The sequence below is a fragment of the Saccopteryx bilineata genome, chromosome 8 (assembly GCF_036850765.1).
Source record: "Saccopteryx bilineata isolate mSacBil1 chromosome 8, mSacBil1_pri_phased_curated, whole genome shotgun sequence".
NCBI lineage: Eukaryota > Metazoa > Chordata > Mammalia > Chiroptera > Emballonuridae > Saccopteryx > Saccopteryx bilineata.
Window position 1 is genome coordinate 99,294,326 of NC_089497.1, and position 27,318 is coordinate 99,321,643.

Sequence of the window (27,318 nt, forward strand, 5' to 3'; positions counted from 1 at the left end):
GGAAACAAATCCAGGAGAAGTCCACATGGCACTGGAATTGCTGTCACACTTTTACACTCTGCAGCTAGCGTCAAAGTCCCAATGACCACTGCTTCTAGCTGGTAATGACCCAGGTAGACTGGAAAAGCCATCTGCAGCACACATAAAGATGGAGCTTCTTTTTTCTTTAAACTGGAAAGATGAACCCAGGGGGCCTTATACTGGAACTTTACAGCCATGGGGTGGTGAGGAGAACCTTGGGGTACACTAAGCTGGATGGCGGAGATAAATTTGTAAGTTGGCAAAAAGGGAAAAAAGGAGCTCTAAATTAGGAGTAGGTCATAGACTAAAATATGAGTAGGGTATTGAGGCAGGAGGAATAAAGGAAACACTATATATTAAACAAAGCAGCAGAAAATAGGACTATCAATACCCATAACAGAGATTTTTGAAGGAAGAATAAAAAATCTGATTATTCAGGCAAGACATAGTTAAGTGGCCCTTGTGTAAATGAGATCAGTTTACCTGCTATTAGAAGAAATACCCTAGGCTCGTCCACAGTGTCCTAAATGGGGCTGATGGCCCCAGGCACCTTCAGCCTTCAGTGGCAAATCCCAGCATTCTGGGCAAGGTTAGGTCACAGGTGGCTGGAGCAGGGCTGGAAGAGACTAAACCCTCCCTTAGAGGAGCGAGGGGGAAGCCTCCTTCCAGTGTCCCTTCTTCCTCACAGCAAAGGCATGTAAGCCTGGGAGGGTTTGGCTTAAATAACCATCTTTTCTACTATTGAAGCAGGGCCCTCATGGAGTCCTATGAGGTCCAGTTGGAGCATTGGAGCCTTTGAGGGTGTATGCCAAGAGCTAGTATTTTACCTGATATCTTTTGGGCTTTTTCTGCCTCTTTGTACCTTAAAAGCCATGCTCAGAAGATCTCGCTGAGGAATTTGAGGATCCCCATCCACCTATATAAACCTTTTCCATATATCTGGAACTATTTGGAAAAAGACAAAACAGTGTTATTAGCTGGATCAAATAAAAGAGGGTAGAAGTTTGCAGGAGAAAAGGATTTGGTGTCTCCTGTTCATCAACATTCAAAAGAAAATTAAAAAAAAATAAGGTAGATTTGCAGGAATTCCAGGATATAACTCCCCCTTTTATATTTTTAAAATTAACCTTAAATATTTGCTGGATGCACTTTAATAATACCTTGACTTTAAAGATTGTAAGAAATGCCCGTAATTTGAAAGGTTTGACAAAATACAGAAAATGCTTTTGCTACATATGCAATAGCATTATCAGCTTTAATCACATCAAGAAATCCAATAATAGAAAATGCATACAGACAATGAGCTATAACATGCTTAGCAGCCTCTCCTGTCCTAGCAGAAGCTACCATAAATCCAGAATAAGTATCCACTGTAACGTGGACAGAGGACTGTTTGCCAAATGAAGGTATATGAGTAACATCCATTTGCCAAAGTTGTCCTGGTAGGAGTCCGTGAGTGTTAACTCCAAATGAAGGAACAGATTGTAGTATAGGACCCTTTGGACAGGATTTACCAATCTGCCATGCTGCTTCCCAAGAAAGTTGAAATTTTTTATGTAGGGCTGCAGCATCCTGGTGATGAATAGTATGAGACTGAATTGATCAATCTCTCATGGTTGCTCCAAATAATTTTCTTTGGGTAGCTTGATCAACAAGGGCATTCCCTTGTGCAAAAGTTCCAGGGAGCATGGAGTGAGCTCAAATATGTCCTATAAAACATGGAGTTCTATGTTGATATACAAGTCTTTGAAGAAGGATAAACTGCTGAAATAGTTCATCAGCAGTTGTCTCTAAGACAGCAGTCTCTATAGTGGAAATATTTGCTGTCTGTATATAGATTAAAGGAGGAATATGGCAAATGCTAAAAAGCCATGATAACAGCATGTAATTCTAGTCTTTAAGTCAATTTCAAGGCAAATTATTTTAATATAAATTTGTCCATTGATTGTTAAGCCCGCTGTTCCTGAGCTGGATCCATCAGTAAAGATTTTAGGTGCTTCAGGAATGGGATCATTAACAATTGTCTGAGGAAAGACAAATGTAGTAATTAATTGAACTATTTTATCAGCTGGGTAGTGAGAATCAATTTGGCCTCTAAAATTTGTAAAAATGATTTGCCATTTAGTGGAATTTTCCCAGAGCCATTGTTATTGATCCTTTGAAAAAGGAACAATAATAATTTGAGGCTCAAAACCTATAAACTGTAAGGGTCGCCTACATCCCATGATAATCAAGGAGGTGACAAGATCAAAATTTGAAGATAAAACTTTTTTAAAAGTAACAACCAAATGAATCCATTTAATAGGACCTGAAGCTTGCCACAGTAGTCCCATTGGAGTGTAACTTGAGGGACAAATTAGTAAGGCAATTGATTCTTCAGAATTTATGCATTTTAATTGTGCTTGCTCCAAGGCCTTTTCTACAAGCTTTAAAGCTTGTTGTCCTGCAGCTGTAAGTAGCCAAGGAGAAGCTGGTTCAGCCAATCCTCTAAGACTATCAAAAAGTGGTTTTAGTTCCCCGGTAGTTAATCTCAAGGAAGGTCTAAGCCAATTAATGTATCCTACCAGTTTCTGGAGATCATTTAAAATTTGCAAATGATCTGTCCTGATTTCTGTTTTCTGTGGATGAATTTGTTGTCCCTCAATAATTTATCCTAAATAAGAAAAAGGTAAAGATTGCTGTACCTTTTCAGGAGCTATATAAAGTCCTGATTCTTTCAAAGAATATTCTAGTTGTTGTAAAATGGTCAACAGTGTCTTTATCTAAATGAGCAATAAGAATATCATTCATATAATGAATTATGTATGCCTTAGGGTGCTGCAAAATGCTTGCAATCATGCAGGCTTAAAGGAATAGTAAAAAAGCAATCCTTCAAGTAATGATAAATACAGGCATATTCCATGGACTATTAGATGGTTCAATGTGCCCAAGCTGTAGCTGCTCTTGTACCAATTGAGCAGCTGCCCTAAGTTTCAAAAGGGGCCATTGGTCTACCGATACAGGATTATCTGATTTCCAAGTAATTGGGTCTGCACAATGCATTATTGGGGTAGCAGGAACTACCAAGACCCCTATGCTAAATTTTGATATCCTAATCCACACCTTCTGGTATTGGCTGCCACCTCTATGGGGGTGAGAATTCCCCGCTGTTCTTCTAAAAATTCCTGATTAAGCACTTGAGTATTGACTAAATTATTAGGACTGACAAGTAATGCTCCCATATTTTTCAAAACATCTCTACCCCACAAATTAGCTGGCAATCCAGGGAGCACATGAGGCTGAAAAAATCCAGAATGACCTTCTTCATCTTCCCATTATCATGAGTGGGCCAGGAAGGAGGCCAATGTAGCTTAGCAATAATAGATACATCAGCCCTAGTATCATTCCTTTAAATTTATATCCTTGTATTGTTAGTTCCATTTCAGGGCATTCCTGACCTATTTTTTTAATCCAATTGGCAAAATTAGAGGAGCCAAATCACCAATTTTCTTGGGGCCCTTTTGCAGGATGTGGCCTGAGAAGCAGAATTAGCACCCTTATACTATTCTTCTAACTGTCTGAATTAGCCGTGAGACAAATTCCTGAAATGACTTATTAGGGCCCTGCTTAATTTTGCTCAATTCCTTTGTTTTGCTTAACTGAGTATAACCTTACACATAACAAGACAATTTACACACAAAAAACACAACTTTGACTAATCCTAATATTTAAATTGCTATTTGGCTCCTAACTCTGAACACACCTCACAATGTACTAACCAAATCAGTAAGTCTTAAGGATCTACATTCTATTCCATTTAAATTTAAATGAGTGCTCCTTACAAGTTCTAAAACATTTTATTTTTTCTAAATATTAGAGCCATCATTTTTATTTTTTTCTTGCAAAAAAACCTTAATTCAGGCCTTAAAAACAGATACATTTTAACAACATTAAACAAAGACTAAACAGAAACAAGAACCAGACAAACCAGAGAGAAACCCGGGACTTCAGAGCACATCCAGATTACAAAGATGCCTGCCTGATATTGGTCAGGGCATTTCCTGACAGAGGGACTGAAGGATGTGACTAAACAAAATCTCCTTGAGAAAATTTGCTCTTGCAGCTGCTGGGATATCTTCTATAGTCAGATCCAACACAAGTGCCCTGCCTCAATTTCCAGGCAAAGAATAAGAAAGAAACAAAATGATAGTTCAGAAGATTATAGTTAAAACATTAAAGAAAATCAGACCATGACAGGAAAAGCTGTAATTTTCCTAATACCTGAGTCTCCTATCCATTCTCAAATTCTATAGTCACTGTAACTGGCAGCTCAGGATGACTATGCTGAGATTTTTCTCCTACCTCAACAGCCCCTTCATGAAAGTCCAACTTCCACAGCAAATAATCACCCCCAGAGAGAGAAGCACAAACAATCGCCTTCCAGTCATTTGGTGGAAGAACCTTTGCTCTAATAGTATCTAATAAACCAAGTGAAAAAGGGGCAGTAGGCCCATACTGAACACAAACAAGTTTAAGTTCTTTCAGAGCTCTAAAAGGTACAGGTTCATGTTCTCGCACTAATCTCCCTGTATCATCCTGTTTTTCTACAATAGGAAAATGGGTAAAGCCATCATCTATTATTTCCCCCACATTTTGAGCCTGGTTTATAGATTGTTGGAGAGGGGATTTCCCAGATTTTGAGCTATAGACTCCGCAATCAGCCCATTAAGGGAACAGAGGAGCAGAGGGTTGAATGTAGGAAGGAGCTGAGGGCAGCACAGGCCCCGCAGCTAAGGCAGCCATAGCCATGGATTTTTCATCCCCCCTGTCATCCTCAGACTCCAAGTTATCAGCATTTTCACATCCCTCTGTTTCCAGCTCACCCTGATACTCTTCAAATAATGATTTGTCTTTATATGGAAACATTTCTACATAAAGGTCCCTTATTTTTTACTCTGTCTGTCCATAATCTTTTACTCCTGACTACACTTTCCCCAAAAACTTTCTTTACTCACTGTGTGTACTTCACTTTGGGGAGTTCTGTCACCTTCCTTCAGTTTTAGTTTCCTCATACTCAAGTCGTTTGTTTGGGCGCCACTTGCCATGGACCAGTGCGGCTCCTAATAACAGTGCAGAATTAAGGAAACACACTTGTCAAAATGAAAATGATGGGACCAGGAGGACTCTTCAACATGCCTGGCAGTATCTGAGTGCCCCATAGCCCCAGTTTGCTTTATTATATAGCCATATGCAAATGAAGGACCTTGATACAAAGTTGCACATTCAATGCTAAGACAGGAACTCTCTCAAGGCAAAAACAGGATACATTAGTGAAATCTACCAACATCTGAAACAAACAAAAAGTCAGAGGAAGGGCATGTATATTGCTTCTAGCAACCCAAGGAAGCAAGTAGAGTGGGTGCAAATACTCAGCATCATAGCCAAATATGGAGATGGAAGGGGGAGAACTTAGCCTTTTGCTACAATGGCTCGAATCTACAATGGCTTTTTGCCATTTATGGTCCACAACACTTGTGGCTTTTCTTTAGTGGGTTTATTTGGTTGGGCTGCAATTAGTATTTTTGCCACCTTCTCTGCACCTCATATCTCTGGATCCTCCCTGTTCATATAAACTTTCTGACTAACTTATAAAAGCTTGCTTCTATTTTCTCCTTCAAATCCTTCTTACTTTTGTAACTTCTTTCTAATGTCTGGGGCTGCTTGAGAGACAAAAGCTATGTTTATGAGCTTCCTGTTCTCTGGGGCATCTAGGTCTAATGGAGGATATGTTCTATAGGCTTCTAAAAGCCTTTCAAGGAAAGCCGAAGGAGATTCATCCTTTCCCTGGATGATTTTGCTGACTTTACTAAAATTAGTTGGCTTCCTTGCTGCTGCCCAGAGACCCCTGAGCAGGAAATAATGATACTTGCATAAAGCCTCCTGTCCCCTAGAAGTGTTGGGGTCCCAGTTAGGGGGGGTCAAAGGGAGAACTTCCTCTAATTCTTGCCTTCAACCAAGGATATGTAGATCTCCATCCCCTAATACTGCTTTATCAGCCTCTTGGTAGATTCTTTCCCTTTCCTCAGAAGTGAAGAGAGTATAAAGAACCTATTGTCAATCATCCCAAGTAGGACGATGAGTATGGAAAATGGTTTCAAGGAGAGAAATTAGACTCTGGGGTTTCTCTGAAAATGGGGGGTTCTGATGTTTCCAATTATATAAATCACTAATAGAGAAGGGGACATAAATTAATCTAGCCAGTCCCCTAGGACCCCACCCTGCAGCTTCTCGGAGGGGAAGCAAAGGTGCCGACTTTGGAGCTGGTGGTATACTAGGATGACCATAATTGGCCCCTGTATGGGTATGGGGTGGGCTTTCCCAAGAGGGGGCCAGTCCAGGTTGTGGGTTTGCTGTGGGGAGTAGCCCTGCGGCTTTAGGTGTGTCCTCAGCTTGCTCTGGATTTGGAGGAAGAATGGGATCTAGTAAGGACTCAGCAGCCCCTGGATCTTCAGGTATTACTGGATAAGGTCTGTGGACAGGCTGTGGCTGTTCTCTCAAAGTTTCTTGTTTTGGGGAGGGAAGCCTCCCTTTGCTTTTGTTTGGGGTTGCCAATAGGACAGCTTTTCTTCCTGCCCAAACTTTATCTCCCTTAATATAGTTCTTAAAAAATTTCTTAACATAACCTGGTCTTCCCGTGGCTATGTTAATCTACACATCTATATATGGCATCTGGTCAGGGTGCGGGACCCAATAGACATTTTCCCTGACAGCAAAGAGTGTGGGTAAATTGAAAGTGCCCTCCAAGGGCCACCCTACACCAAAGGTTGGCCATTCTAGTTCACAAAGAGTCTGCAACATGGCAGAATCATCAGGAGTCCCATAGTCTCATGCCCTGTGAGAGAAATCAGAAAAGTTATCAAGCAAGCACTGAAGAGGCATTAGGGCAGCAGATTGCCCCTGACTCATGGCCCTTGACTCTCGAAGGAATCCTGTGAGGAAGCAACGGGCGAAGCAGACAAACAAACCAAATATGCACATGAAACAAACAAAACTTCTAAACTGAAACGAAAATGGAGAAGGCAATATCCTGCATTCCCCGACCAGGTGGGGAGAAATCAGGTGGCATCCCACTTGCTCCACTACACCCTTTTCTCTAACCAGAGCTCTGTTTCTAGATATTCAAAGAGGAAGTTTCCTTACCAGACAGTCTTGAGACCTCCGAATGTTTTGAATCAGCCAAATTCAGTTTCCAAATGTCAACTGCCGGGGGCTGGCCAGCTACCAACGTCTGCTGCAGCCCACTCCGTGAGGAGGGGTCATACACGGCCTATCTTGCTGGGTCCTCCATATGTTACATCCCAGGAAACAAACCACATCAAACCCAAAGTGAATTTTATAAGTTTTATTGCAAACCTGCGCAGGGACTACAGGCAACCCATGCAAGGAAACACTGCAGTGCCAAGCCTCTAAAATGGTTCCTTTTTATAGGGTGGCTATCTAGGTTGAGCAAGCAAGCAGCATTTACAAGGGCGGAAGAGGTGCAATTAGCTGACCTTATTCTTGGCTAAGTCTCTAGGGTAGGGCTTCCTTGCTGTTGGGTACATAGAGTTCAGTGGAAAATATTGCTACATTTCAAATGGTTGTTTATCTTTTGCCTCCAGCCATGTACTGGATGTACTCAATTTTCATGGCTGGTGGCCTGCACCACTTGTCCTAAGATGTCACAGGTTTATTGACCTGATGCTTTAACCAACTGAGCTACCTGGCCAGGGCTCAAAGAAACAGTTTTTAGTTTAACATTTGGTTCATCAGTTTATATAATATTTAATTAACTTACAAATTGCACTGATACATACAACCAGCATAAATACATTTGGTGTCAAGCACAACCAACTCTTGGTAAACCATGGTTTGACTGGGGTAGTAGAAATGGAAGATGAGACCCGTGTCCTGGATGGAGAGGGACAGACATTTATTGTAGGCCTCTCTGAACCAAGAACCCTCATTCTGGAAAAGAGAACACTTTGGGAGAACAAAAAGAGTAGATGTCAGGGAATGTGTTGGTCACTGTATATGGAGGCTATACCAAAGGCTATGCTATTGACAAGCCTGGGCTAGATGTGGAAATAATTCACCAGTGCCTGGAATAAAATATACTGAAAAGAAGGTATCAGTGAATTTAATTCAATAAGTAGCAAGAAAGTCTGCTGCCAGAATTGGAAGCCTTTGAGGAAAGAGACTAGTGAACAGCAAGCTAGGGTAGGAAATGCACCAGGTACCTGGCCCATAGTAGGCTTCCAACAAATCTTGGTGCTCTAAGATGCAGTTCTAGGAGTTAGGAAAGCTGTTGAAGCAAGGAAAAAGAGGTGATTCCAGAAAGGATTCAGGAAAAATGGGCAAGAATCTTGAGAGGAGCAGAGATGGGGGGAGGCTGACCTGGGGTGTCAGACCTGAGGTGGGAAAGGCAGAAAGTAAGGGAAATGAGGAGAGAGGGGACAGTGCTCCCCTCAGCCAGCAAAGCTTACATGTACCACACTCGAGTTCCTGCACAAGCAAACCCAGTCAGGAACTTTCAGAAAGCCCTCTTCTTCTTTCTCCTTATAGCCCTCCTCTAATTTTTTATCTTCCCACCCACCCAAAGATCTATAGGGGCTTTGAACAAGGGGCAAAGTGTCACCTAGTTAGGTTGCCTCTCCCTTGAGGTACCTATGAAGTCCCAGCCACCACAGCACTACTGCAAAACCTCCTAACCCCCCTCCCTCCACCCCCCTGGACACATCTATCCCAGAAGCTCTGCTCCAACCCAGTCACCTGTGCTGTGCTTCTGCCGGGCCCCTTCATACCCTGGCTGCAGTCCCCATTGGGTAGACCCCACCTGTAGCCTGAGGCTTCTCTGGAGCTGAGGTCTGGGAATGAAGGGGAGTAAAGAAAATCAGTTAGAGAAAAATGTCTCTGGATGTGTGCATGAGTTTATGTTCCTTCCAGACACATGGCCCCAGAGTCACAGAAGTGCCAGAGTAAACCAGGCTGTGCCTTGTGTCTCAGAGTAAAATTAGTGGGTGAGGTCTTTGTTTTATTAAGGCCCCCACTACAAACTATCATGTTAGTACTAAGGCTCATGGACTAGCAGATGTGACCAGAGCCAGACCACCATCCCATCCTGCTCGTGGCCTCCAGCAGCAAAGTCACAGAAAGTTGGTGGTCAACTTTAGATGGAACCCAGGTCATCTGACTCCCAATACTGTCCTCTTTCTGTACCAAGCTAATTTAATTTTGCTTTCACCCTATAAGTAGGGTGTCCTAATCCTTAAAATAAGAGAAGACATAAAACTGATTAAATAAATATAATAAATGCTGAAGTATGATTTCAATTACTTGGATGGAATGTTTCCTGAGGGTATCTCAGAGGGGGATGGAGGAGGAGGCTGGAAAGACATCAACCTGTTGAGAGAAACTAGGAGGTAAAGAGAGGTTGAGAAGGAGCCAGAGAAGAAGCATGGTAGAGAACAAGAAAAATGCCCTCCCAAGAATCAGAGATGAGACAGAAGGATTTACTTGAAGCAGTGTCCCCATCACGTGGCCCTTTTGGGAACTGCAGCCAAGGACTTAAAACTCAAGGCACTTCACAAGCCTCCTCCTTGGTGTGGCTTAATTGCCCATGGAGCTAGTTCCCACTCAGCTAAAACTCTGGCATACTCATAGTGTTGGACATGTGCCATGATCCCCTGCTCACCTCCCACCCCCAGGTGGCCTGGGGAAAGTGATACATGTACCATATGCTGGCCCAGGGGCAAATGAACACAGAAAAGCAGTCAGCTCTTCTTACCTTTACCATCCCCCTTCTTCAGGTAACCTCTCTCCACCCCCAGATCCTTGTCTCAGTATCATCAGGGTGTGAGTCAGGTCCTGCCCATCCCGGGCCAAATGGGTCATCATGGCACCCACCATCTTGGCCACCAGCCGCTCTCACACAGAATCAGGCTCTTCCTAGGGAAAGGGAGGATAATGGATTAATGGAGAAAATCTGGGCTTTGTGGTTCTCTGGGAAAGAAAGAAATAGGAAAGGGAGGAAGGAATGGTGCTTTGTCTTCCCTCCTTTTTGCTCCATCCCCAAATGCCTTTGCTAGGGTCCTACCCAGAACTGTGGGCAGAGATGAACTATTTTTCAGAATAGTGTCCCAGGACCTAGCACACAATGTGCACAGGGCATGTTTAATGAGTGAATCATTGAGGCAGAGAAGACAAGATGTGAAGGCAGAAATGTTAGTCAGAGAAGGATTCCTGGAGGGCTAGAAGAAGGGCTCGATTCTAGAGTGGGGGGGGGTCTCACCTGACACCAGGCCAGCGCTTCCTTATAGTAGTTCAAGGCCTGATTGTGCTGCCCCAGCCAGGTGTGGTGCTTTGCAGGCCTGCCACTGCCCCTTCATGTCTCCTGGGAAGAGAGCCTGAGAGGTCCTTTTATGGCTCCTTCCTCACAAACCCTCTCTTCCACAGGTACTTCCCACCCCAAGTCCCTTACTGCTTCCTACCAGCCCCAAGGAATCTCAGCCTCTGATTCACCACCCCAAGCCACCTGCTAACCCCCTCACCCTCACCAGTGTCCTGGGAAGTCTGCAGAGCCTGTAGGTAGTTGTCTCTGGTGGCCTTGTGGTCCTCCAGCTGGCTCAGTGCGAATACCAGGCTGCCAAAGCTCTGGTCCTGCTCCCCTGCTGCCCCACAGAGATGATTACAAAGGCCACCTAATTCTAACAGGGGACCTTGGCTGTTGGGCATCAGTACCCTACCCCCCAACAACCAAGGGAAAGTTTATATTGCTCAGCCACAGCACAACTTCAGATGTACCACAGAGAACCAAATTTCCAATAACTATACCCAGCCTTTCTGCAGTTCTGTTGCCTCCCTCTGGCTATTGTGAGCTAAGCAACAACCCTGTGAGGTAGGCAAAGCAGGTATTAATAATAGCTCTTCTTTCTGCCCAATTCTGCATTCCCAGCTCTAGGCCTAAGTCTTTGGGCCCACAATACTTTTCCCTGCCTGGCTATCACACCTCCTGCATTCCCAGCCCTCATCCCCCTAGTTCTAGGCTTCCTAGCCCCATAACTAGTCCTAATGGTTAATCCACTTTTCAGCCTTTGGGCCCCTGCTGAACCCCCCCCCCCCCTTAGTACTTTAGTCTTAATAACATTCTCCAGCTTCTGGTACTCACCACGAAGGTCAGCAGCCTTCTGGTAAAACTCCTGGGCTTCCTGACAGTTGCCAAGGGCACTGTGGCCTCCTCTCCTGGCCCCTGGCACAAGGGCAGGGCCTGCTGGAAGGCCTCTGCTGGTATCAGGAACAGCTGCAGCTGAGAGTAACCCAGGCCTAGGTCATTAAAGAGTTGCCCTAGAAGGTAAAGCCAAGGTCAGATGCAACTGAGGCCATACTGTTATAGCCTTTGTTCCACTCTTGCAACACCTTCCCCACCCTCAGAAATGCCTCTGCTTCCACTTCACCAGAGGCATTGAGACCAGGATCACCAGGTCTGAGCCTCCCCAGATCCCACACCTCTTTGTCCAAAGGCCTTACCCAGCAGTCCCCGCTCAGTATTCATTTTAGCAAGCTTCCAGCTCTCCTCCAGCACTTGCACCACTTCACCCAGGCCATGCTGCCTACTTTTCAGCATACACCCTGTCACAGCCCCCAATGCCAGGGCTGCAGCCTGGGGATGCTTTGTTTGGGCATATGCCCAGCCTGCTTTCTGAAGGCAGTGGGCTGCTAGCTCAGGCTGTACCAGAGCCTAGTAGCAGGCTCTCATTTTTTCCTGGGCTTGCCTCTGGTCACCTAGTGGCTGGTAGTGGCCCAGAGCCCTTGGTACCAGGCCAAAGCTTGAGGCAGGTTGCCCATGGCTTAGTAGGCCAAAGCCACATTGAAACACGGTCACCATGACACCTGCCTTGTGACTCCTCTTTAAGTTGGGCTCTTAGGAGCAGCTCAAGGCCTCTGGCTGGGTCCCCAGTCTCCACGTAGTCAGCCCCCAGGTTGAAGGCACAGGCCTGGAGAATAAGGCTGTCCCTTTTTTGTGGGGCCTTGAAGGCCAGGAAGAAGGCCTCTGGAAGTTGGCCAAGGACTCATGATTCTGGCCGGCCAATAGGACTTTGTGGCCAGCCCTGGTGAGGGCTTGAATGCTGGCCTCTTGCTGTTGCCATTTTCTTTTCTTCTTTTTCTTCTTGGAACTTGAAGGCTAAGGCTCTTGTGGGGTAGCCTCAGGGTTGGGGGAAGACATAGTACTGAAAATGGAAAGCACAGGTTTATATGTTACCTTTCATTTTCTCCAAAGCAGGATCCCTCTAGGGCAGCAATTTTTAACCTTTTTCATCTCATGGCACACATAAACTAATTCTAAAATTCTGTGGCACTCCAATACATATATATTTTGCTGATCTGACAAAGAATAATAGGTATAATTTTCATTCATTCACACCAGACAGCTACTGTTGTATTGGCTGTTGTCATTTTTTTATTTGACAATCTAAGGGAAAAGAGGCCAATGCCCCTGACTAAATAGTCAGGTGTTGCATGTTTTAAAAAATGTTGCACCTGACCTGTGGTGGCATAATGGGTAAAGTGTCGACTTGGAATACTGAAGTCACCAGTTAGAAACCCTGGGCTTGCCTGGTCAAGGCACATATGGGAGTTGATGCTTCCTGCTCCTTCCCCTTCTCTCTCTCCCTCTCCTTAAAATGAATAAATAAAAGTCTTAAAAAAAATCTTGCGGCACACCGGTTGAAAATTGCTACTCTAGGGGAATTGAGCTCTACTCCTGCCCTGGTGTGAGCCTCAGGGTTTCAAGAATTTCTCTCTGCCACATCACTGCTTCATCTCTCCCATTGGCACCATCTCAACTCACTCTAATGTCCTGACTGATTCTTAGTCCTCCTTCAAGACTCAGTTCAAGTAATAGCTTCCTTCAGAAAGTCCCCTCCCCTCAGCCAGCTGAGCCCTTCTGTAATCCCATAGCACCTTATGCCTTTTATGGCATTTATCCCACTAGGTTAGAGTTATTAACTTTCTTATGTATCTCCCCTATTAGATTTGGAGCAACTTAAAGGGCTTGGCACATAGTAGACTCTCAATAAATATTTATCAAATGAGATAAAAAGGTTAGGGAGATGGATGGTCTGATGGTTGCAACAAACACTTAATATCACTTAAAATGGTGTAAAACTATAAATTTCATGTTATATATGTTTTACTACAATAAACATGTTTACTGATTGAATAACTGAATGAATGAATGAACTGAACACATACAAAGCCTCACCTCCACGGTCTCCTTCACCCTGTGCCTCCACATACGCCCTATCCACTGTGTTCCTGCTGTCCAATCTCCAGACATGATTCAAGTCTGTTTTACAAATATTCAGTAAGCTACTGCTATGTACCAGGACCCATAAAAGGCACTGGGGTCAGAAAGCTGAAGAGGCTATGAAATGGCAAGGAGCCAACTTCCAAGAGTAAGGATTCTATTTCCTCTGACCTCACTCCCTATCTCAAGGGGAACTTCTTTCTCCCCTATCTTTTTAACTCTCTGTCTGCTGCCTTGTTCAGGTCCCACAACATCCTGCTCTGGTCTCCAGGGTGCTCTTAAATCCAATCACATTTCTCTCATCAGCAAATGTTTCCCCTTAGTATCTCTCCCCTAGAAACGAAGAGCTGTTTTATAAACTCTCCTCTCAGGAGAGAGGAAATGGAGTGGAAAAGACCCAGGAACTGAGCTGTCAGTCCCTCCCCCTTTCCCTTCCACCCCTCCTCCCGGTTTTAGGAGAAATACGCAGAGGTGATAAAAACACTCTATTTTTGAAAAAAATTTCTCCTGCTCCTAAGAAGAACAAGGAATCATACCTCTTCAAGGCCCTCATTCCTGGAGCATTCCTGGCCACCCCCACCAGGTTTTGGGGTTCCAGCCAAGGATGTCTTGCCTCCTTTGATCTTCTCGGCAGCTAGCTTTCTGGAATGGTCCCTCTGGCTTGGGTTACCTATTGCTAGCTCCTTGCTCAGAGACCACCGCTGTTACCAGACAACCAGATACCGCCCTGAACTCCTAGGGAATTCTTTGATTGACAGCTCAGGTGCCCTATTTTAGTGCTGAACACAGTTGACGCTTGGGCACAGACACCTGAATTCAATTGCCCTTCCTGTTCCACTACTCTCCATACCTGCAGACACACCTCTCAAGTCCCTTACTCAAAACAATAAATCAAAGAAAGCATCATGGGCTTGTTACTAGTTACAACTTCAAATATCCTCTATCTATCCCATATCTTCATTTCACAGAGGAAGGGGCCAGGCTCAGAAAACAGGTGTAACTTGCCTGAGGTCACAGAGCAGTCATGCAGCTGGGATTAGATCCCTGGTTTTCTGACTCTGGGCTAATTAGCCTAGGATCAGTTCCACTAACTATAACTGCAAACTTTAATAAGGCTTGAGCTGTCCTGGAAGTGAACCCTTTTACACACACCCTCTCTTTCTTTCTCTCTCTCTCTCTCTTTGAGGAACCACTGAGCCATTTCACCCGCAGATGTTGTAAAGTACCAAAGGCTACAGAATTAATATTAATATTTTAGGAGGCTTGAACATTTTATTAATTTGGGTTAAGGTGTGCAGAGAAATTGTGAGAATAGTCTCTGTACTGTGTGATTGGCATAACCAGGATGGTCCTTGGCATTGTATTGTAAATGCAAGGGGAGGAAAACATGGATTCCCAGACATTCCAGGCTAGCCAGGTACAGGAAGAGAAAAGCCAAAACAAACCTTTTGCAAATGGCTTATAGCAATGAGCCATTTGCGGGCATTTGTCCACACTGAAACTACCTCTCCTATGTAAATGTGTTTGTGACTCTGGACAGAGAGATAGCAGATAAACACTAGATAATATAGGAATGCCTTTAATATGTAAAGAGACATCTTTCTACCATTGTGTTGGCTTGTAAATTTTGTTTTCTCCAAAATGATGTATGGTTTGCAAATTGAACGTGGTCCTATCATGTTAAAGGACATATGACTATAACCAATAGCGGTAAGGGGCTCCTATTGCAATTTTTGCTTCTGTACTTCCCACTTACAAAACTATAAAAACTAAGTAGAACAAAGGGCCAGCGCGCTCTCTGTCAGATTTCTGTCAGAGTTCCCGCCGCTTGGCCAAGCTAGACAATAAAGCTTTTTTTTTTATAGTTAAATCTATCTTTTTATTTATTTATTTTTTAATTATAATTTTATTTTTTTAATGGGGCGACATCAATAAATCAGGTTACATATATTCAAAGATCAACAAGTCCAGGTTATCTTGTCTTTCAATTATGTTGCATACCCATCACCCAAAGTCAGATTGTCCTCGGTCAACTTCTATCTAGTTTTCTTTGTGCCCCCCCTCCCCCTTTCCCTCTCCCTTTCCCCCTCCCCCCGTAACCACCACACTCTTTTCAATGTCTCTTAGTTTCACTTTTATGTCCCACCTACGTATGGAATAATGCACTTCCTGGTTTTTTCTGATTTACTTATTTCACTTCGTATAATGTTATCAAGATCCCACCATTTTGCTGTAAATGATCCGATGTCATCATTTCTTATGGCTGAGTAGTATTCCATAGTGTATATGTGCCACATCTTCTTTATCCAGTCGTCTATTGACGGGCTTTTTGGTTGTTTCCATGTCCTGGCCACTGTGAACAATGCTGCAATGAACATGGGGCTGCATGTGTCTTTACGTATCAGTGTTTCTGAGTTTTGGGGGTATATACCAAGTAGAGGGATTGCTGGGTCATAAGGTAGTTCTATTTTCAGTTTTTTGAGGAACCACCATACTTTCTCCCATAATGGTTGTACTACTTTACATTCCCACCAACAGTGTATGAGAGTTCCTTTTTCTCCACAGCCTCTCCAACATTTGCTATTACCTGACTTGCTAATAAGAGCTAATCTAACAGGTGTGAGGTGGTATCTCATTGCAGTTTTGATTTGCATTTCTCTAATAACTAAAGAAGATGAGCATCTTTTCATATATCTGTTGGCCATTTGTACTTCCTCCTGGGAGAAGTGTCTGTTCATGTCCTCTTCCCATTTTTTTATTGGATTGTTTGTTTGTTGTTGAGTTTTATGAGTTCTTTGTATATTTGGCCCTTATCTGAGCTGTTGTTTGAAAATATCACTTCCCATTTAGTTGGCTTTCTGTTTATTTTGTTATCAGTTTCTCTTGCTGAGCAAAAACTTCTTAGTCTGATGTAGTCCCATTCATTAATTTTTGCCTTCACTTCTCTTGCCATTGGAGTCAAATTCATAAAATGCTCTTTAAAACCCAGGTCCATGAGTTGAGTACCTATGTCTTCTTCTATGTACTTTATTGTTTCAGGTCTTATGTTTAGATCTTTGATCCATTTTGAGTTAATTTTAGTACAGGGGGACAAACTGTAGTCCAGTTTCATTCTTTTGCATGTGGCTTTCCAGTTTTCCCAGCACCATTTATTGAAGAGGCTTTCTTTTCTCCATTGTGTGTTCTTGGCCCCTTTCTCAAAAATTATTTGACTATATATATGTGGTTTTATTTCTGGACTTTCTATTCTGTTCCATTGGTCTGAGTGTCTATTTTTCTGCAAATACCATGCTGTTTTGATTATCGTGGCCCTATAATATAGTTTGAAGTCAGGTATTGTAATGCCCCCAGCTTCATTCTTTTTCTTTAGGATTGCTTTGGCTATTCGGGGTTTTTTATAGTTCCATATAAATCTGATGATTTTTTGCTCTATTTCCTTAAAAAATGTCATTGGAATTTTGATGGGAATTGCATTAAATTTGTATATTGCTTTGGGTAATATAGCCATCTTGATTATATTTATTCTTCCTAACCAAGAACAAGGAATATTCTTCCATCTCATTATATCTTTCTCAATTTCTCCTAACAATGGTTTATAGTTTTTATTATATAAGTCCTTTACATTCTTTGTTATGTTTATTCCTGGGAATTTTATTTTTTTTGTTGCAATTGTGAAGGGGATTATTCTTTTGAGTTCATTCTCAATTGTTTCATTGTTGGCATATAGAAAGGCTATTGACTTCTGTATATTAATTTTGTATCCTGCAACCTTACTGTATTGGCTTATTGTTTCTAGTAGTCTTTTTGTGAATTCTTTGGGGTTTTCGATGTATAGGATCATATCATCTGCAAAAAGTGATACCTTTATTTCTTCTATTCTGATATGGATGCCTTTTATTTCTTTGTCTTGTCTGATTGCTCTGGCTAGAACCTCTAGTACCACATTAAATAACAGTGGAGAGAGTGGACAACCCTGTCTTGTTCCTGATTTAAGGGGGAAAGACTTCAGTTTTGTGCCATTTAATATGATGTTAGCTGATGGTTTATCATATATAGCCTTTATCATGTGGAGATATTTTCCTTCTATACCCATTTTGTTGAGAGTCTTGAACATAAAATTGTGTTGTATTTTATCGAAAGCCTTTTCTGCGTCTATTGATAAGATCATGTGGTTTTTGTTCTTTGTTTTGTTGATATGGTGTATTATGTTAACCGTTTTACATATGTTGAACCATCCTTGAGATTCTGGGATAAATCCCACTTGATCGTGATGTATTATTTTTTTTAATATGTTGTTGTATTCGATTTGCTAGTATTTTGTTTAGTATTTTAGCATCTGTATTCATTAGAAATATTGGTCTGTAGTTTTCTTTTTTTGTGCCATCCTTGCCTGGTTTTGGTATGAGGGTTCTGTTGGCCTCATAAAATGTGTTTGGAAGTATTGCTTCTTCTTCAATTTTTTGGAAGACTTTGAGTAGAATAGGAACCAAGTCTTCTTTGAATGTTTGATAAAATTCGCTGGTATATATCGAAAACCCCAAAGAATCCACAAAAAGACTAATAGAAACAATAAGCCAATACAGTAAGGTCGCAGGATACAAAATTAACATACAGAAGTCAATAGCCTTTCTATATGCCAACAATGAAACAACTGAGAAGGAACTCAAAAGAATAATCCCCTTCACGATTGCAACAAAAAAAATAAAATACTTAGGAATAAACATAACAAAGAATGTAAAGGACTTATATAATGAAAACTATAAACCATTGTTAAGGGAAATCGAAAAAGATATAATGAGATGGAAGAATATACCTTGTTCTTGGCTAGGAAGAATAAATATAATCAAGATGGCTATATTACCCAAAGCAATATACAAATTTAATGCAATTCCCATCAAAATTCCAATGACATTTTTTAAAGAAATAGAGCAAAAAATCATCAGATTTATATGGAACTATAAAAAACCCCGAATAGCCAAAGCAATCCTAAAGAAAAAGAATGAAGCTGGGGGCATAACAATACCTGACTTCAAACTCTATTATAGGGCCACGACAATCAAAACAGCATGGTATTGGCAGAAAAATAGACACTCAGACCAATGGAACAGAATAGAAAGTCCAGAAATAAAACCACATATATATAGTCAAATAATTTTTGATAAAGGGGCCAACAACACACAATGGAGAAAAGAAAGCCTCTTCAATAAATGGTGCTGGGAAAACTGGAAAGCCACATGCAAAAGAATGAAACTGGACTACAGTCTCTCCCCCTGTACAAAAATTAACTCAAAATGGATCAAAGATCTAAACATAAGACCTGAAACAATTAAGTACATAGAAGAAGACATAGGTACTCAACTCATGGACCCGGGTTTTAAAGAGCATTTTATGAATTTGACTCCAATGGCAAGAGAAGTGAAGGCAAAAATTAATGAATGGGACTACATCAGACTAAGAAGTTTTTGCTCAGCAAGGGAAACTGATAACAAAATAAACAGAAAGCCAACTAAATGGGAAATGATATTTTCAAACAACAGCTCAGATAAGGGCCTAATATCCAAAATATACAAAGAACTCATAAAACTCAACAACAAACAAACAAACAATCCAATAAAAAAATGGGAAGAGGATATGAATAGACACTTCTCCCAGGAAGAAATACAAATGGCCAACAGATATATGAAAAGATGCTCATCTTCTTTAGCTATTAGAGAAATGCAAATCAAAACGGCAATGAGATACCACCTCACACCTGTTCGATTAGCTGTTATTAGCAAGTCAGGTAATAGCAAATGTTGGAGAGGCTGTGGAGAAAAAGGAACCCTCATACACTGTTGGTGGGAATGTAAAGTAGTACAACCATTATGGAAGAAAGTATGGTGGTTCCTCAAAAAACTGAAAATAGAACTACCTTATGACCCAGCAATCCCTCTACTGGGTATATATCCCAAAAACTCAGAAACATTGATACGTAAAGACACATGCAGCCCCATGTTTATTGCAGCATTGTTCACAGTGGCCAGGACATGGAAACAACCAAAAAGCCCATCAATAGATGACTGGATAAAGAAGATGTGGCACATATACACTATGGAATACTACTCAGCCATAAGAAATGATGACTTCGGAACATTTACAGCAAAATGGTGGGATCCTGATAACATGATACGAAGCGAAATAAGTAAATCAGAAAAAAACAGGAACTGTATTATTCCATACGTAGGTGGGACATAATAGTGAAACTAAGAGACATTGATAAGAGTGTGGTGGTTACGGGGGGGAGGGGGGAATGGGAGAGGGATAGGGGGTGGGAGGGGCACAAAGAAAACAAGATAGAAGGTGACAGAGGATAATCTGACTTTGGGTGGTGGGTATGCAACATAATTGAACGACAAGATAACCTGGACTTGTTATCTTTGAATATATGTATCCTGATTTATTGATGTCACCCCATTAAAAAAATAAAATTATAAAAAAAAAAAAAAAAAAAAATTCGCTGGTATAGCCGTCAGGGCCTGGACTTTTATTTTTGGGGAGGTTTTTAATGGTTTTTTCTATTTCTTCTCTACTAATAGGTCTGTTTAGGCTTTCTGCTTCTTCTTGACTCAGTCTAGGAAGGTTGTATTGTTCTAGGAATTTATCCATTTCTTCTAGATTGTTGAATTTAGTGGCATAAAGTTTTTCATAGTATTCTACAATAATTCTTTGTATATCTACAGTGTTCGTGGTGATTTCTCCTCTTTCATTTTGGATTTTGTTTGTATGAATTCTTTCTCTTTTTTCCTTGGTAAGTCTTGCCAAGGGTTTGTCAATTTTATTGATCTTTTCAAAGAACCAGCTCTTTGTTCTATTAATTTTTCCTATAGTTTTACTGTTCTCTATTTCATTTATTTCTGCTCTGATTTTTATTATCTCCTGTCTTTGGCTAGTTTTGGGTTGTTTTTGTTCTTCTTTTTCTAGTTCCTTAAGGTGTGAAGTTAAGTGGATCACTTGGGCTGTCTCTTGTTTGTTCATATATGCATAAAGTGATATGAACTTCCCTCTTATCACTGCTTTTGCTGCATCCCAGAGATTCTGATATGTCGTATTGTCATTTTCATTAGTCTGTATATATCTTTTGATGTCTGCACTTATTTCTTCTTTGACCCATTCATTTTTTAAAAGTATGTTGTTTAGTTTCCACATTTTTGTGGGATTTTTTTCCTCCTTTTTGCAGTTGAATTCTAGTTTCAAGGCTTTATGATCAGAAAATATGCTTGGAACAACTTCGATTTTTCTGAATTTGCTGATGTTGTTTTTGTGGCCCAACATATGGTCAATTCTTGAGAATGATCCATGTACACTGGAGAAAAATGTATACTCAGTCACTTTGGGATAAAATGTCCTGTAGATGTTTATCATATCCAGGTGCTCTAGTGTTTTGTTTAAGGCCACTATATCTTTGTTGATTCTCTGTTTGGATGACCGATCTAGAGCCATCAGCGGTGTATTGAAGTCTCCAAGTATGATTGTATTTTTGTCAGTTTTTGTTTTAAGGTCAATAAGTAGCTGTCTTATATATTTTGATGCTCCTTGGTTTGGTGCATATATATTAAGAATTGTTATGTCTTCTTGACTCAGTGTCCCCTTAGCCATTATGAAATGGCCATTTTTGTCTCTGAGTACTTTTGTTGTCTTGTAGTCAGCATTATCAGATATGAGTATTGCTACGTCTGCTTTTTTTTGGATGTTATTTGCTTGGAGTATTGTTTTCCAGCCTTTCACTTTGAGTTTGTTTTTATCCTTGTTACTTAGATGAGTTTTTTGTAGGCAGCATACAGTTGGATTTTCTTTTTTAATCCATTCTGCTACTCTGTGTCTTTTTAGTGGTGAGTTTAATGCATTTACATTTAGTGTAATTATTGACACTTGTGAGTTCCCTATTGCCATTTTATAGATTGCTTTCTGTTAGTTTTGTGTCTTGTTTGATCCTTCTCTTTCGTTTTTTTATCTTTTGTTTTTATTTGGTTGTATTCCATACATCTTTCCACTGTTGCTATCTTTTTTATCTCATGTGCTTCTGTGGTGGTTTTTTCAATGGTGGTTACCTTTAGGTAATAAAAAGGGTTCCTAACCTGTTCATTGTAGCACACTATTTTGTGAGTACTTTTGCACTCTATCGTCCTTTGCTACTGTTAATCTCCATCCTTTCCCCCCTTTCTTTTTGTTGTTGTCACAGTTTAAATTTGGTTTTATTGTGTTCTTCTTGGAGCTTTTACTTGTGGCTTTATTTTTTTTTTTGTTCTTTGTATCTGATTGGAGAACCCCCTTTAGTAATTCCTGGAGTGGGGGTTTTCTGATGATAAATTCCCTCATCTTTTCTGTATCTGTGAATGTTTTTATTTCTCCTTCATATTTGAAGAATAGCTTTGATGGGTATAGTATTCGTGGCTGAAAGTTCCTCTCTTTCAGGACTTTAAATATTGGGGTTCACTCTCTTCTAGCTTGTAGAGTTTCTGCTGAGAAATCTGATGATAATCTAATGGGCCTTTCTTTATATGTTGTATTCTTCTTTTCTCTGGCTGCCTTGAGAATTTTTTCTTTGCAGTTGGTTTGTGCCAATTTCATTATGATGTGCCTTGGAGTAGGTTTGTTGGGGTTAAAAAAACTCGGAGTTCTGTTTGCTTCATGAATTTGAGGCTTTAGTTCTTTCCACAGGCTCGGGAAGTTCTCATCTATTATTTGTTTGAGTATGTTCTCCATTCCATTTTCTCTCTCTTCTCCCTCTGATATACCTATTATTCTTATGTTATTCTTTCTGATGGAGTCAGATAATTCTTGTAGGGCTATCTCATTTTTTTTAATTTTTGAGTCTCTTTCTTTTTTTCTCTGTTGTGCCTCAAGTTGCTTGTCTTCTATTTCACGAATTCTCTCTTCTATCTGGCCTGTTCTATTAGCCAAGCTTGTTACCTCGTTTTTCAGCTCGTGAATTGAGTTTTTCATCTCTGTTTGATTTGTTTTTATAGTTTCAATTTTCTTGAACATATATTTTTTGTGTTCATTGAGTTGTTTTCTGAGCTCTCTAAATTGCCTTTCTGTGTTTTCTTGTATATCTCTGAGTATTTTTAGGATTTCTATCTTGTATTCTCTGTCATTTAACTCCAAGTTTTCCAATATATTAAATTTTTTCTCCATAGATTTTTCCTCTTCTATCTGTGTTACCTCTCTTTCTTTTGTATTCATGATATTCAATTTTCTCTTCCTTAATGGCATCTGAGGGTGGTTTTGTTGATAGTATTAATGAGATTTAATAAAAAATAAAAAGTTAAAAAAATAAAAAATTGAAAAAAGTTTTTTTTAAAAAATTAATAATGAAATAAAGAAAAATAAAATAAAATAAAATTTTTTTAAGAAAAGGAAATTATTCCCCCCTCCTTTTTTTTCTCTCCTCTCCTCTCCCCTCTTTCTTGAGAAAATCTTGTGGTGAACTGTGAATTATATTGTATTTAATAGAACAAACAATGCCTGTAATGGAGGGCCTGAATTGGGGAAAAGTAATAAAGGGGCAAGAAAAAAAATAAATAAAAAAAATTGGTGGGGGTATGGACCCACAAAAAGCAAATAATGAAAAAATTTAGATCAAGAATAAAATGATTTGCATTTAGGTGTTGGTTGACTAAGAGTTTTGATGAGAGGTGTAAGCGGGAAACAGGAAAATGGGGGGACAATTTAAAAAATTATTATTGTATTTAGTGGAACAAGAGCTTGATAAAATGGAGAGCCAGGGATGGGAGCACTGCTAGTGAGTTAAAAAGGTGAAGTAAAAACCCCCCAAAATGCCACAAACATAAGTTTGAGTCCCAGATAAAATAATTTGTTTGTTATTGAGGTTTGAATGAGAGGAGATGTAAAGGAAAAAGGAAGAAACTAATATAGAGGGAGAAAAGAAGAGAGAGAGAGAAAAAAAGAGGGAACCACTAAAAGAAGAAAAAAGAAAAAAGTGGAGAGAGAGAGAGAGAGAGAGAGAGAGAGAGAGTGTTAAGGGTTTTGGAGTGCAACCCTCCTAGAGAGAAAGGAAGAGGAAAGAAAAGATAATGGGAGATGTAACACTTATGGGTAGTGTAGTTCAAGGAGAGGAGAGAGTAAGACCGGTAGGGAGTTAAATGACCAAATTGGAGGAGGAAAAAAAAAAGAAAAAAGAAAAAAAAAATCAAGGATGAAGATAAGAGAAACAAACAAACAAATATAATAAAATGGGATAGGTTATAAAGTCTGCGGATTATTGTGATTTTGAGAGGTTATCTTCTTGCTTTTTCTTTTCTCTCCCTCTTCCTGGTTGGTGACTCTGTACCCTGGGTTCTGCCCCTTTGGCACGCTCAGGTAGAGGTTTGCAGTTGATAAGTCTCTATGGCGATGTCATGTATAGTGCTTCAGTCTCGTTGGCAGTCGAGGCTCATTAGCATTTATAGGCTCCGACAGTCAGAGAGTCCGTGTTCCAGGAGCCTCTCTCCTAGTCTTTCCTTCCTCAACCAGCAGCCTGAGAATCCAGCTATGGGGTTGCTGCTGCCTCTGCCTGGATAGTAAGAGGCTCAAAGAGCGGGCAACTCCCCACTCTTATTTCCACTCAGCACAGGGCTCTCGGTAAGGCTCAGTCAGTCAGAGCTGCTAGCATAATCAGCCGGGGCTTTCGCCTACTCAAAGACCTCTGACTCTGTCACTCTGTCCGGTAACACGGGCGGGTCTGCACGCACAGATTAGGATGTTAGACCTGAAGTCTCGCCCTCTGAGTGAAACCCCCTGCCCACACTGAAAAGTTCCAATGTTGGAATTGGCTCTCGCTCGTCCCCGTGTGCCGCTCTTTCAAGGCGCTGGGGCAGCCTGTGACTCTGCCCTTGGCCCACTCAAAGGCCCCTGACTCTGCCCCTCCGTGGGACAACACGGGCTCCCACTCTGTAGGTGCTGGGAGGAGTCTCCTTCCCACTCTCCGTGCGTGAAGACCAGGATGTGAGGCCAGAGTCTCGCCCTCTGAGTGAAACCTCCCGCCCGCACTGAAAAGTTCCAGTGTTGGAATTAGCTCTCGCTCCCTCCCCGTGTGCGGCTCTCCCCGGGTGCTGGGGCAGCCCGGAGGCTTTCGGCCCACACAAAGGCCTCTGACTCTGCCTCTCTGTGGAGTAACACAGGCGCACCCTCTGGGAGCTTTGGAAGGAATCTCTCTCCCACTGTGCGCCTACCAGGGGATCAGGTAAAATGGCTGCCCCGCTTGTCTTTCTTTGTCTGGGTTTGGCGCGAGTGTTAGCTCTATTGCCCAGGTTGTCACAGGAACAGTTTTTCCTCGGCTTGGATCTCCGTGCCACAGCCTGGTTCAGCCATTTGTGCCGCGGCCTGGATCTATTCACCCCCTTTGCCTGCCTTAGTTTCTATATTCTCCGTTTCCAGTGAAAATCACTCTGTTTAGGTTAGTGAGGAAGGCGGAGCATTTCTTACTCCCTATTTCCTTCAGGGTTTGGTTATATATTTAGCCAATTTTTCACTCGATCATACCTTTGGGTGTATTGCGAAACATCTGGAGGCTCCAAGGATAGGTTTTTCTGTTTCTGGTTGAAGATCTTGTTGAGGTTTGGGGGAGATTTATCGGTATCGCTTCCTACTCCGCCATTACTCTGATGTCATCTCCGACAATAAAGCTTTGATGTGTAAACGATGGACCTTGTTCCTGTCTTCCATATTTCGGGTCCCTCCAAATTTGGATTAACATCTTTCTCTCTCTCTCAACACACTGTATTTCTGTGTGATAGTTTCACAGTTGGGAACAGGGTAAAAAGTTGATGGTCAGGAAAGGCCTAGGGATCAGAAGAGCGTTCTTGTCCCCAGACTTTTTTTCCCAACTCCACTGATCAGCATCCTTCTAGTTCTGCTTAATGAGAGGACAGCAGGTCCCAGAACAATTGGCATCTACTGCCATAATTCACCCAGGGTGCCTGCAACAGAAAGCAAATGTCCTCAACATCCTGAGAAAAGGCCTTTCTAAGTAGAGAGCACTTTGCCAGAAACAAAATTATAAGGAAATAGCCAGACTCACCTGCATTTGCCTGGCAGCCTTTGCTGAGTGCTTGCTGTGCCCTGTGGAATCAGGCTCTCCGGGATGCTTGGAACACTTGCCCCAGGGCTGGGCCTTCCAGTTGGGCTACTGCATCTGGGCCAGTAGCAAACATGCAGCTCAGTCTGTTGTTGACTCCGCAGGCTTCCCTTAAGGGGAGATGATTTGGGGAGGTGACAGGGACTGAAACTGTTCTCACCAAGGTTCCAGTGATCTAGTGATTATTTTCTTGAATCTTTTGTTTGTTTGTTTGTTTGTTTTTTTGTTTGATTTCCTGCTATAACTGACATATCCTTGCAACTCTCTCCTTACTTGGCTTCCATGTCCCATTGTATCCTGGTTCTCTTACTCTTGTTCTAACAACTCCTTCTCTGTCTCCTTTTCTGGGCTCTCAGTCCATATCTTAAATCCTAATGTACCCCAACACTCTGCCATTTGCTCTTTTTTTTCTTTCTTCCTCTTTTTTTGTGAGTATAAGAGAGACAGGAAGGAAGAGATGAGAAGCATCAACTTGCAGTTGCAGCTCCTTAGTTGTTCATTGATTGCTTCTCATAGATGCCTTGACTGTGGGGCTCCAGCCGAGACAGTGACCCTTTGCTCAAGCCAGCAACCTTTGGGCTCAAGCTAGCAAACATGGGGCCATATCTGTGATTCCATCCTCAAGCTGGTGAGCCATGCTCAAGCTGGTGACCTTGGGGATTCAGATCTGGGTCCTCAGCAGTCAGGCCCTTTGCCTTTTCTTGCTTTATATACCCTTCCATGAACATTTCATTCACTCCTCTGATTTTTAAATCATTGACAAGACATTAATTTCTAAATGTACACTTCTAGATTTAGGTTGTCCAGTCAAAATTTCTAGTTTCTCAAATCTGCCCATTCTGTGTTTCTGGTCTTAGCTAGTAAACCATCAACCTAATCTATAAGCTGTAAACCTGGTAGAAATCTGTAAGGCTGGAAGTTGTGGCCATACAAGTTTACATTGGATTCGGGCAGATGGTCAAGGAACTGTGGAGTTGGAGGGTGGTGGAACATTCTGTTTATTAGAGTCTCACAACAGCAGACAAGCAAGCAGGCAGGTAAAAACCGCTTCTTTCTCTCTTAGGGCTGATGAACAAACAGGCCAGGGTAAAAAAAAACCCTTCTCCAGTAAAACAATAGCAAAAAAAAAATGACCCTTCCCAATGGTGGTGGGCAATCTGCAATCTACAATCTGCCACCCTGAAGGCAAGAATCTGCAGCCTTACACAGACATGAGGTGCTGCCTTGTGCTTATGCACCAATCAGGCAAAGTGCAAGTGAGCAAGCTTAACACAATTGTTTGCCCAATGACATCCATGAATCCCCCCTCTCCTCCCCTCAGTCCTATTGGTTCTACTTCTGATAACTCTGTCCAGTATACCCTCTCCTCTGAAGTCTCATGGTCATACTCTTGGAAGTGGTATAGTTTATAGTGATTAAAACTCAAACTTGGAGTTGGGCTAAGTTTGAATCTTGGCTCTACTACTTTTTAGCTATGTGAAATTTCTAAGCCTCAGTTTTCCCAGCTATACTATGAAGAGTAGCCCAACCTGGCAGTGGTGCAGCGGATAGACACTAAAGACCCAGGTTCAAAGTCCTGAGGTCGCCGGCTTGAGTGCAGGTTCATTAGCTTGAGAGCAGGGTTGCTGGCTTTAGCATAGGATCACAGACATGAGTTTCTGGTTTGAGCCCAACAGTTGCTGACTTGAAGCCTAGAGTTGCTGGCTTGAGCTGAAGATCACTGGCTTTGCTGGAGCCTGCCCCCTCCCGCCCCATCAAGGCATATATGGGAGGGCAATCAATGAACAAGTAAAGTGCTACAACAACAAGTTGATGCTTCTCATCTCTCTCCCTTCCTGTTTCTTTCTCACTTGCTCAC

The 27,318-nt window shown here is 41.7% G+C and overlaps 1 pseudogene; it reads right to left on the bottom strand.

Annotated features, from left to right (window-relative positions):
• LOC136311731 (tetratricopeptide repeat protein 24-like) overlaps positions 1-12,262 on the bottom strand; it is a 192,242-nt pseudogene extending 179,980 nt beyond the window's left edge.
• Positions 12,263-27,318: the final 15,056 nt, after the last annotated feature.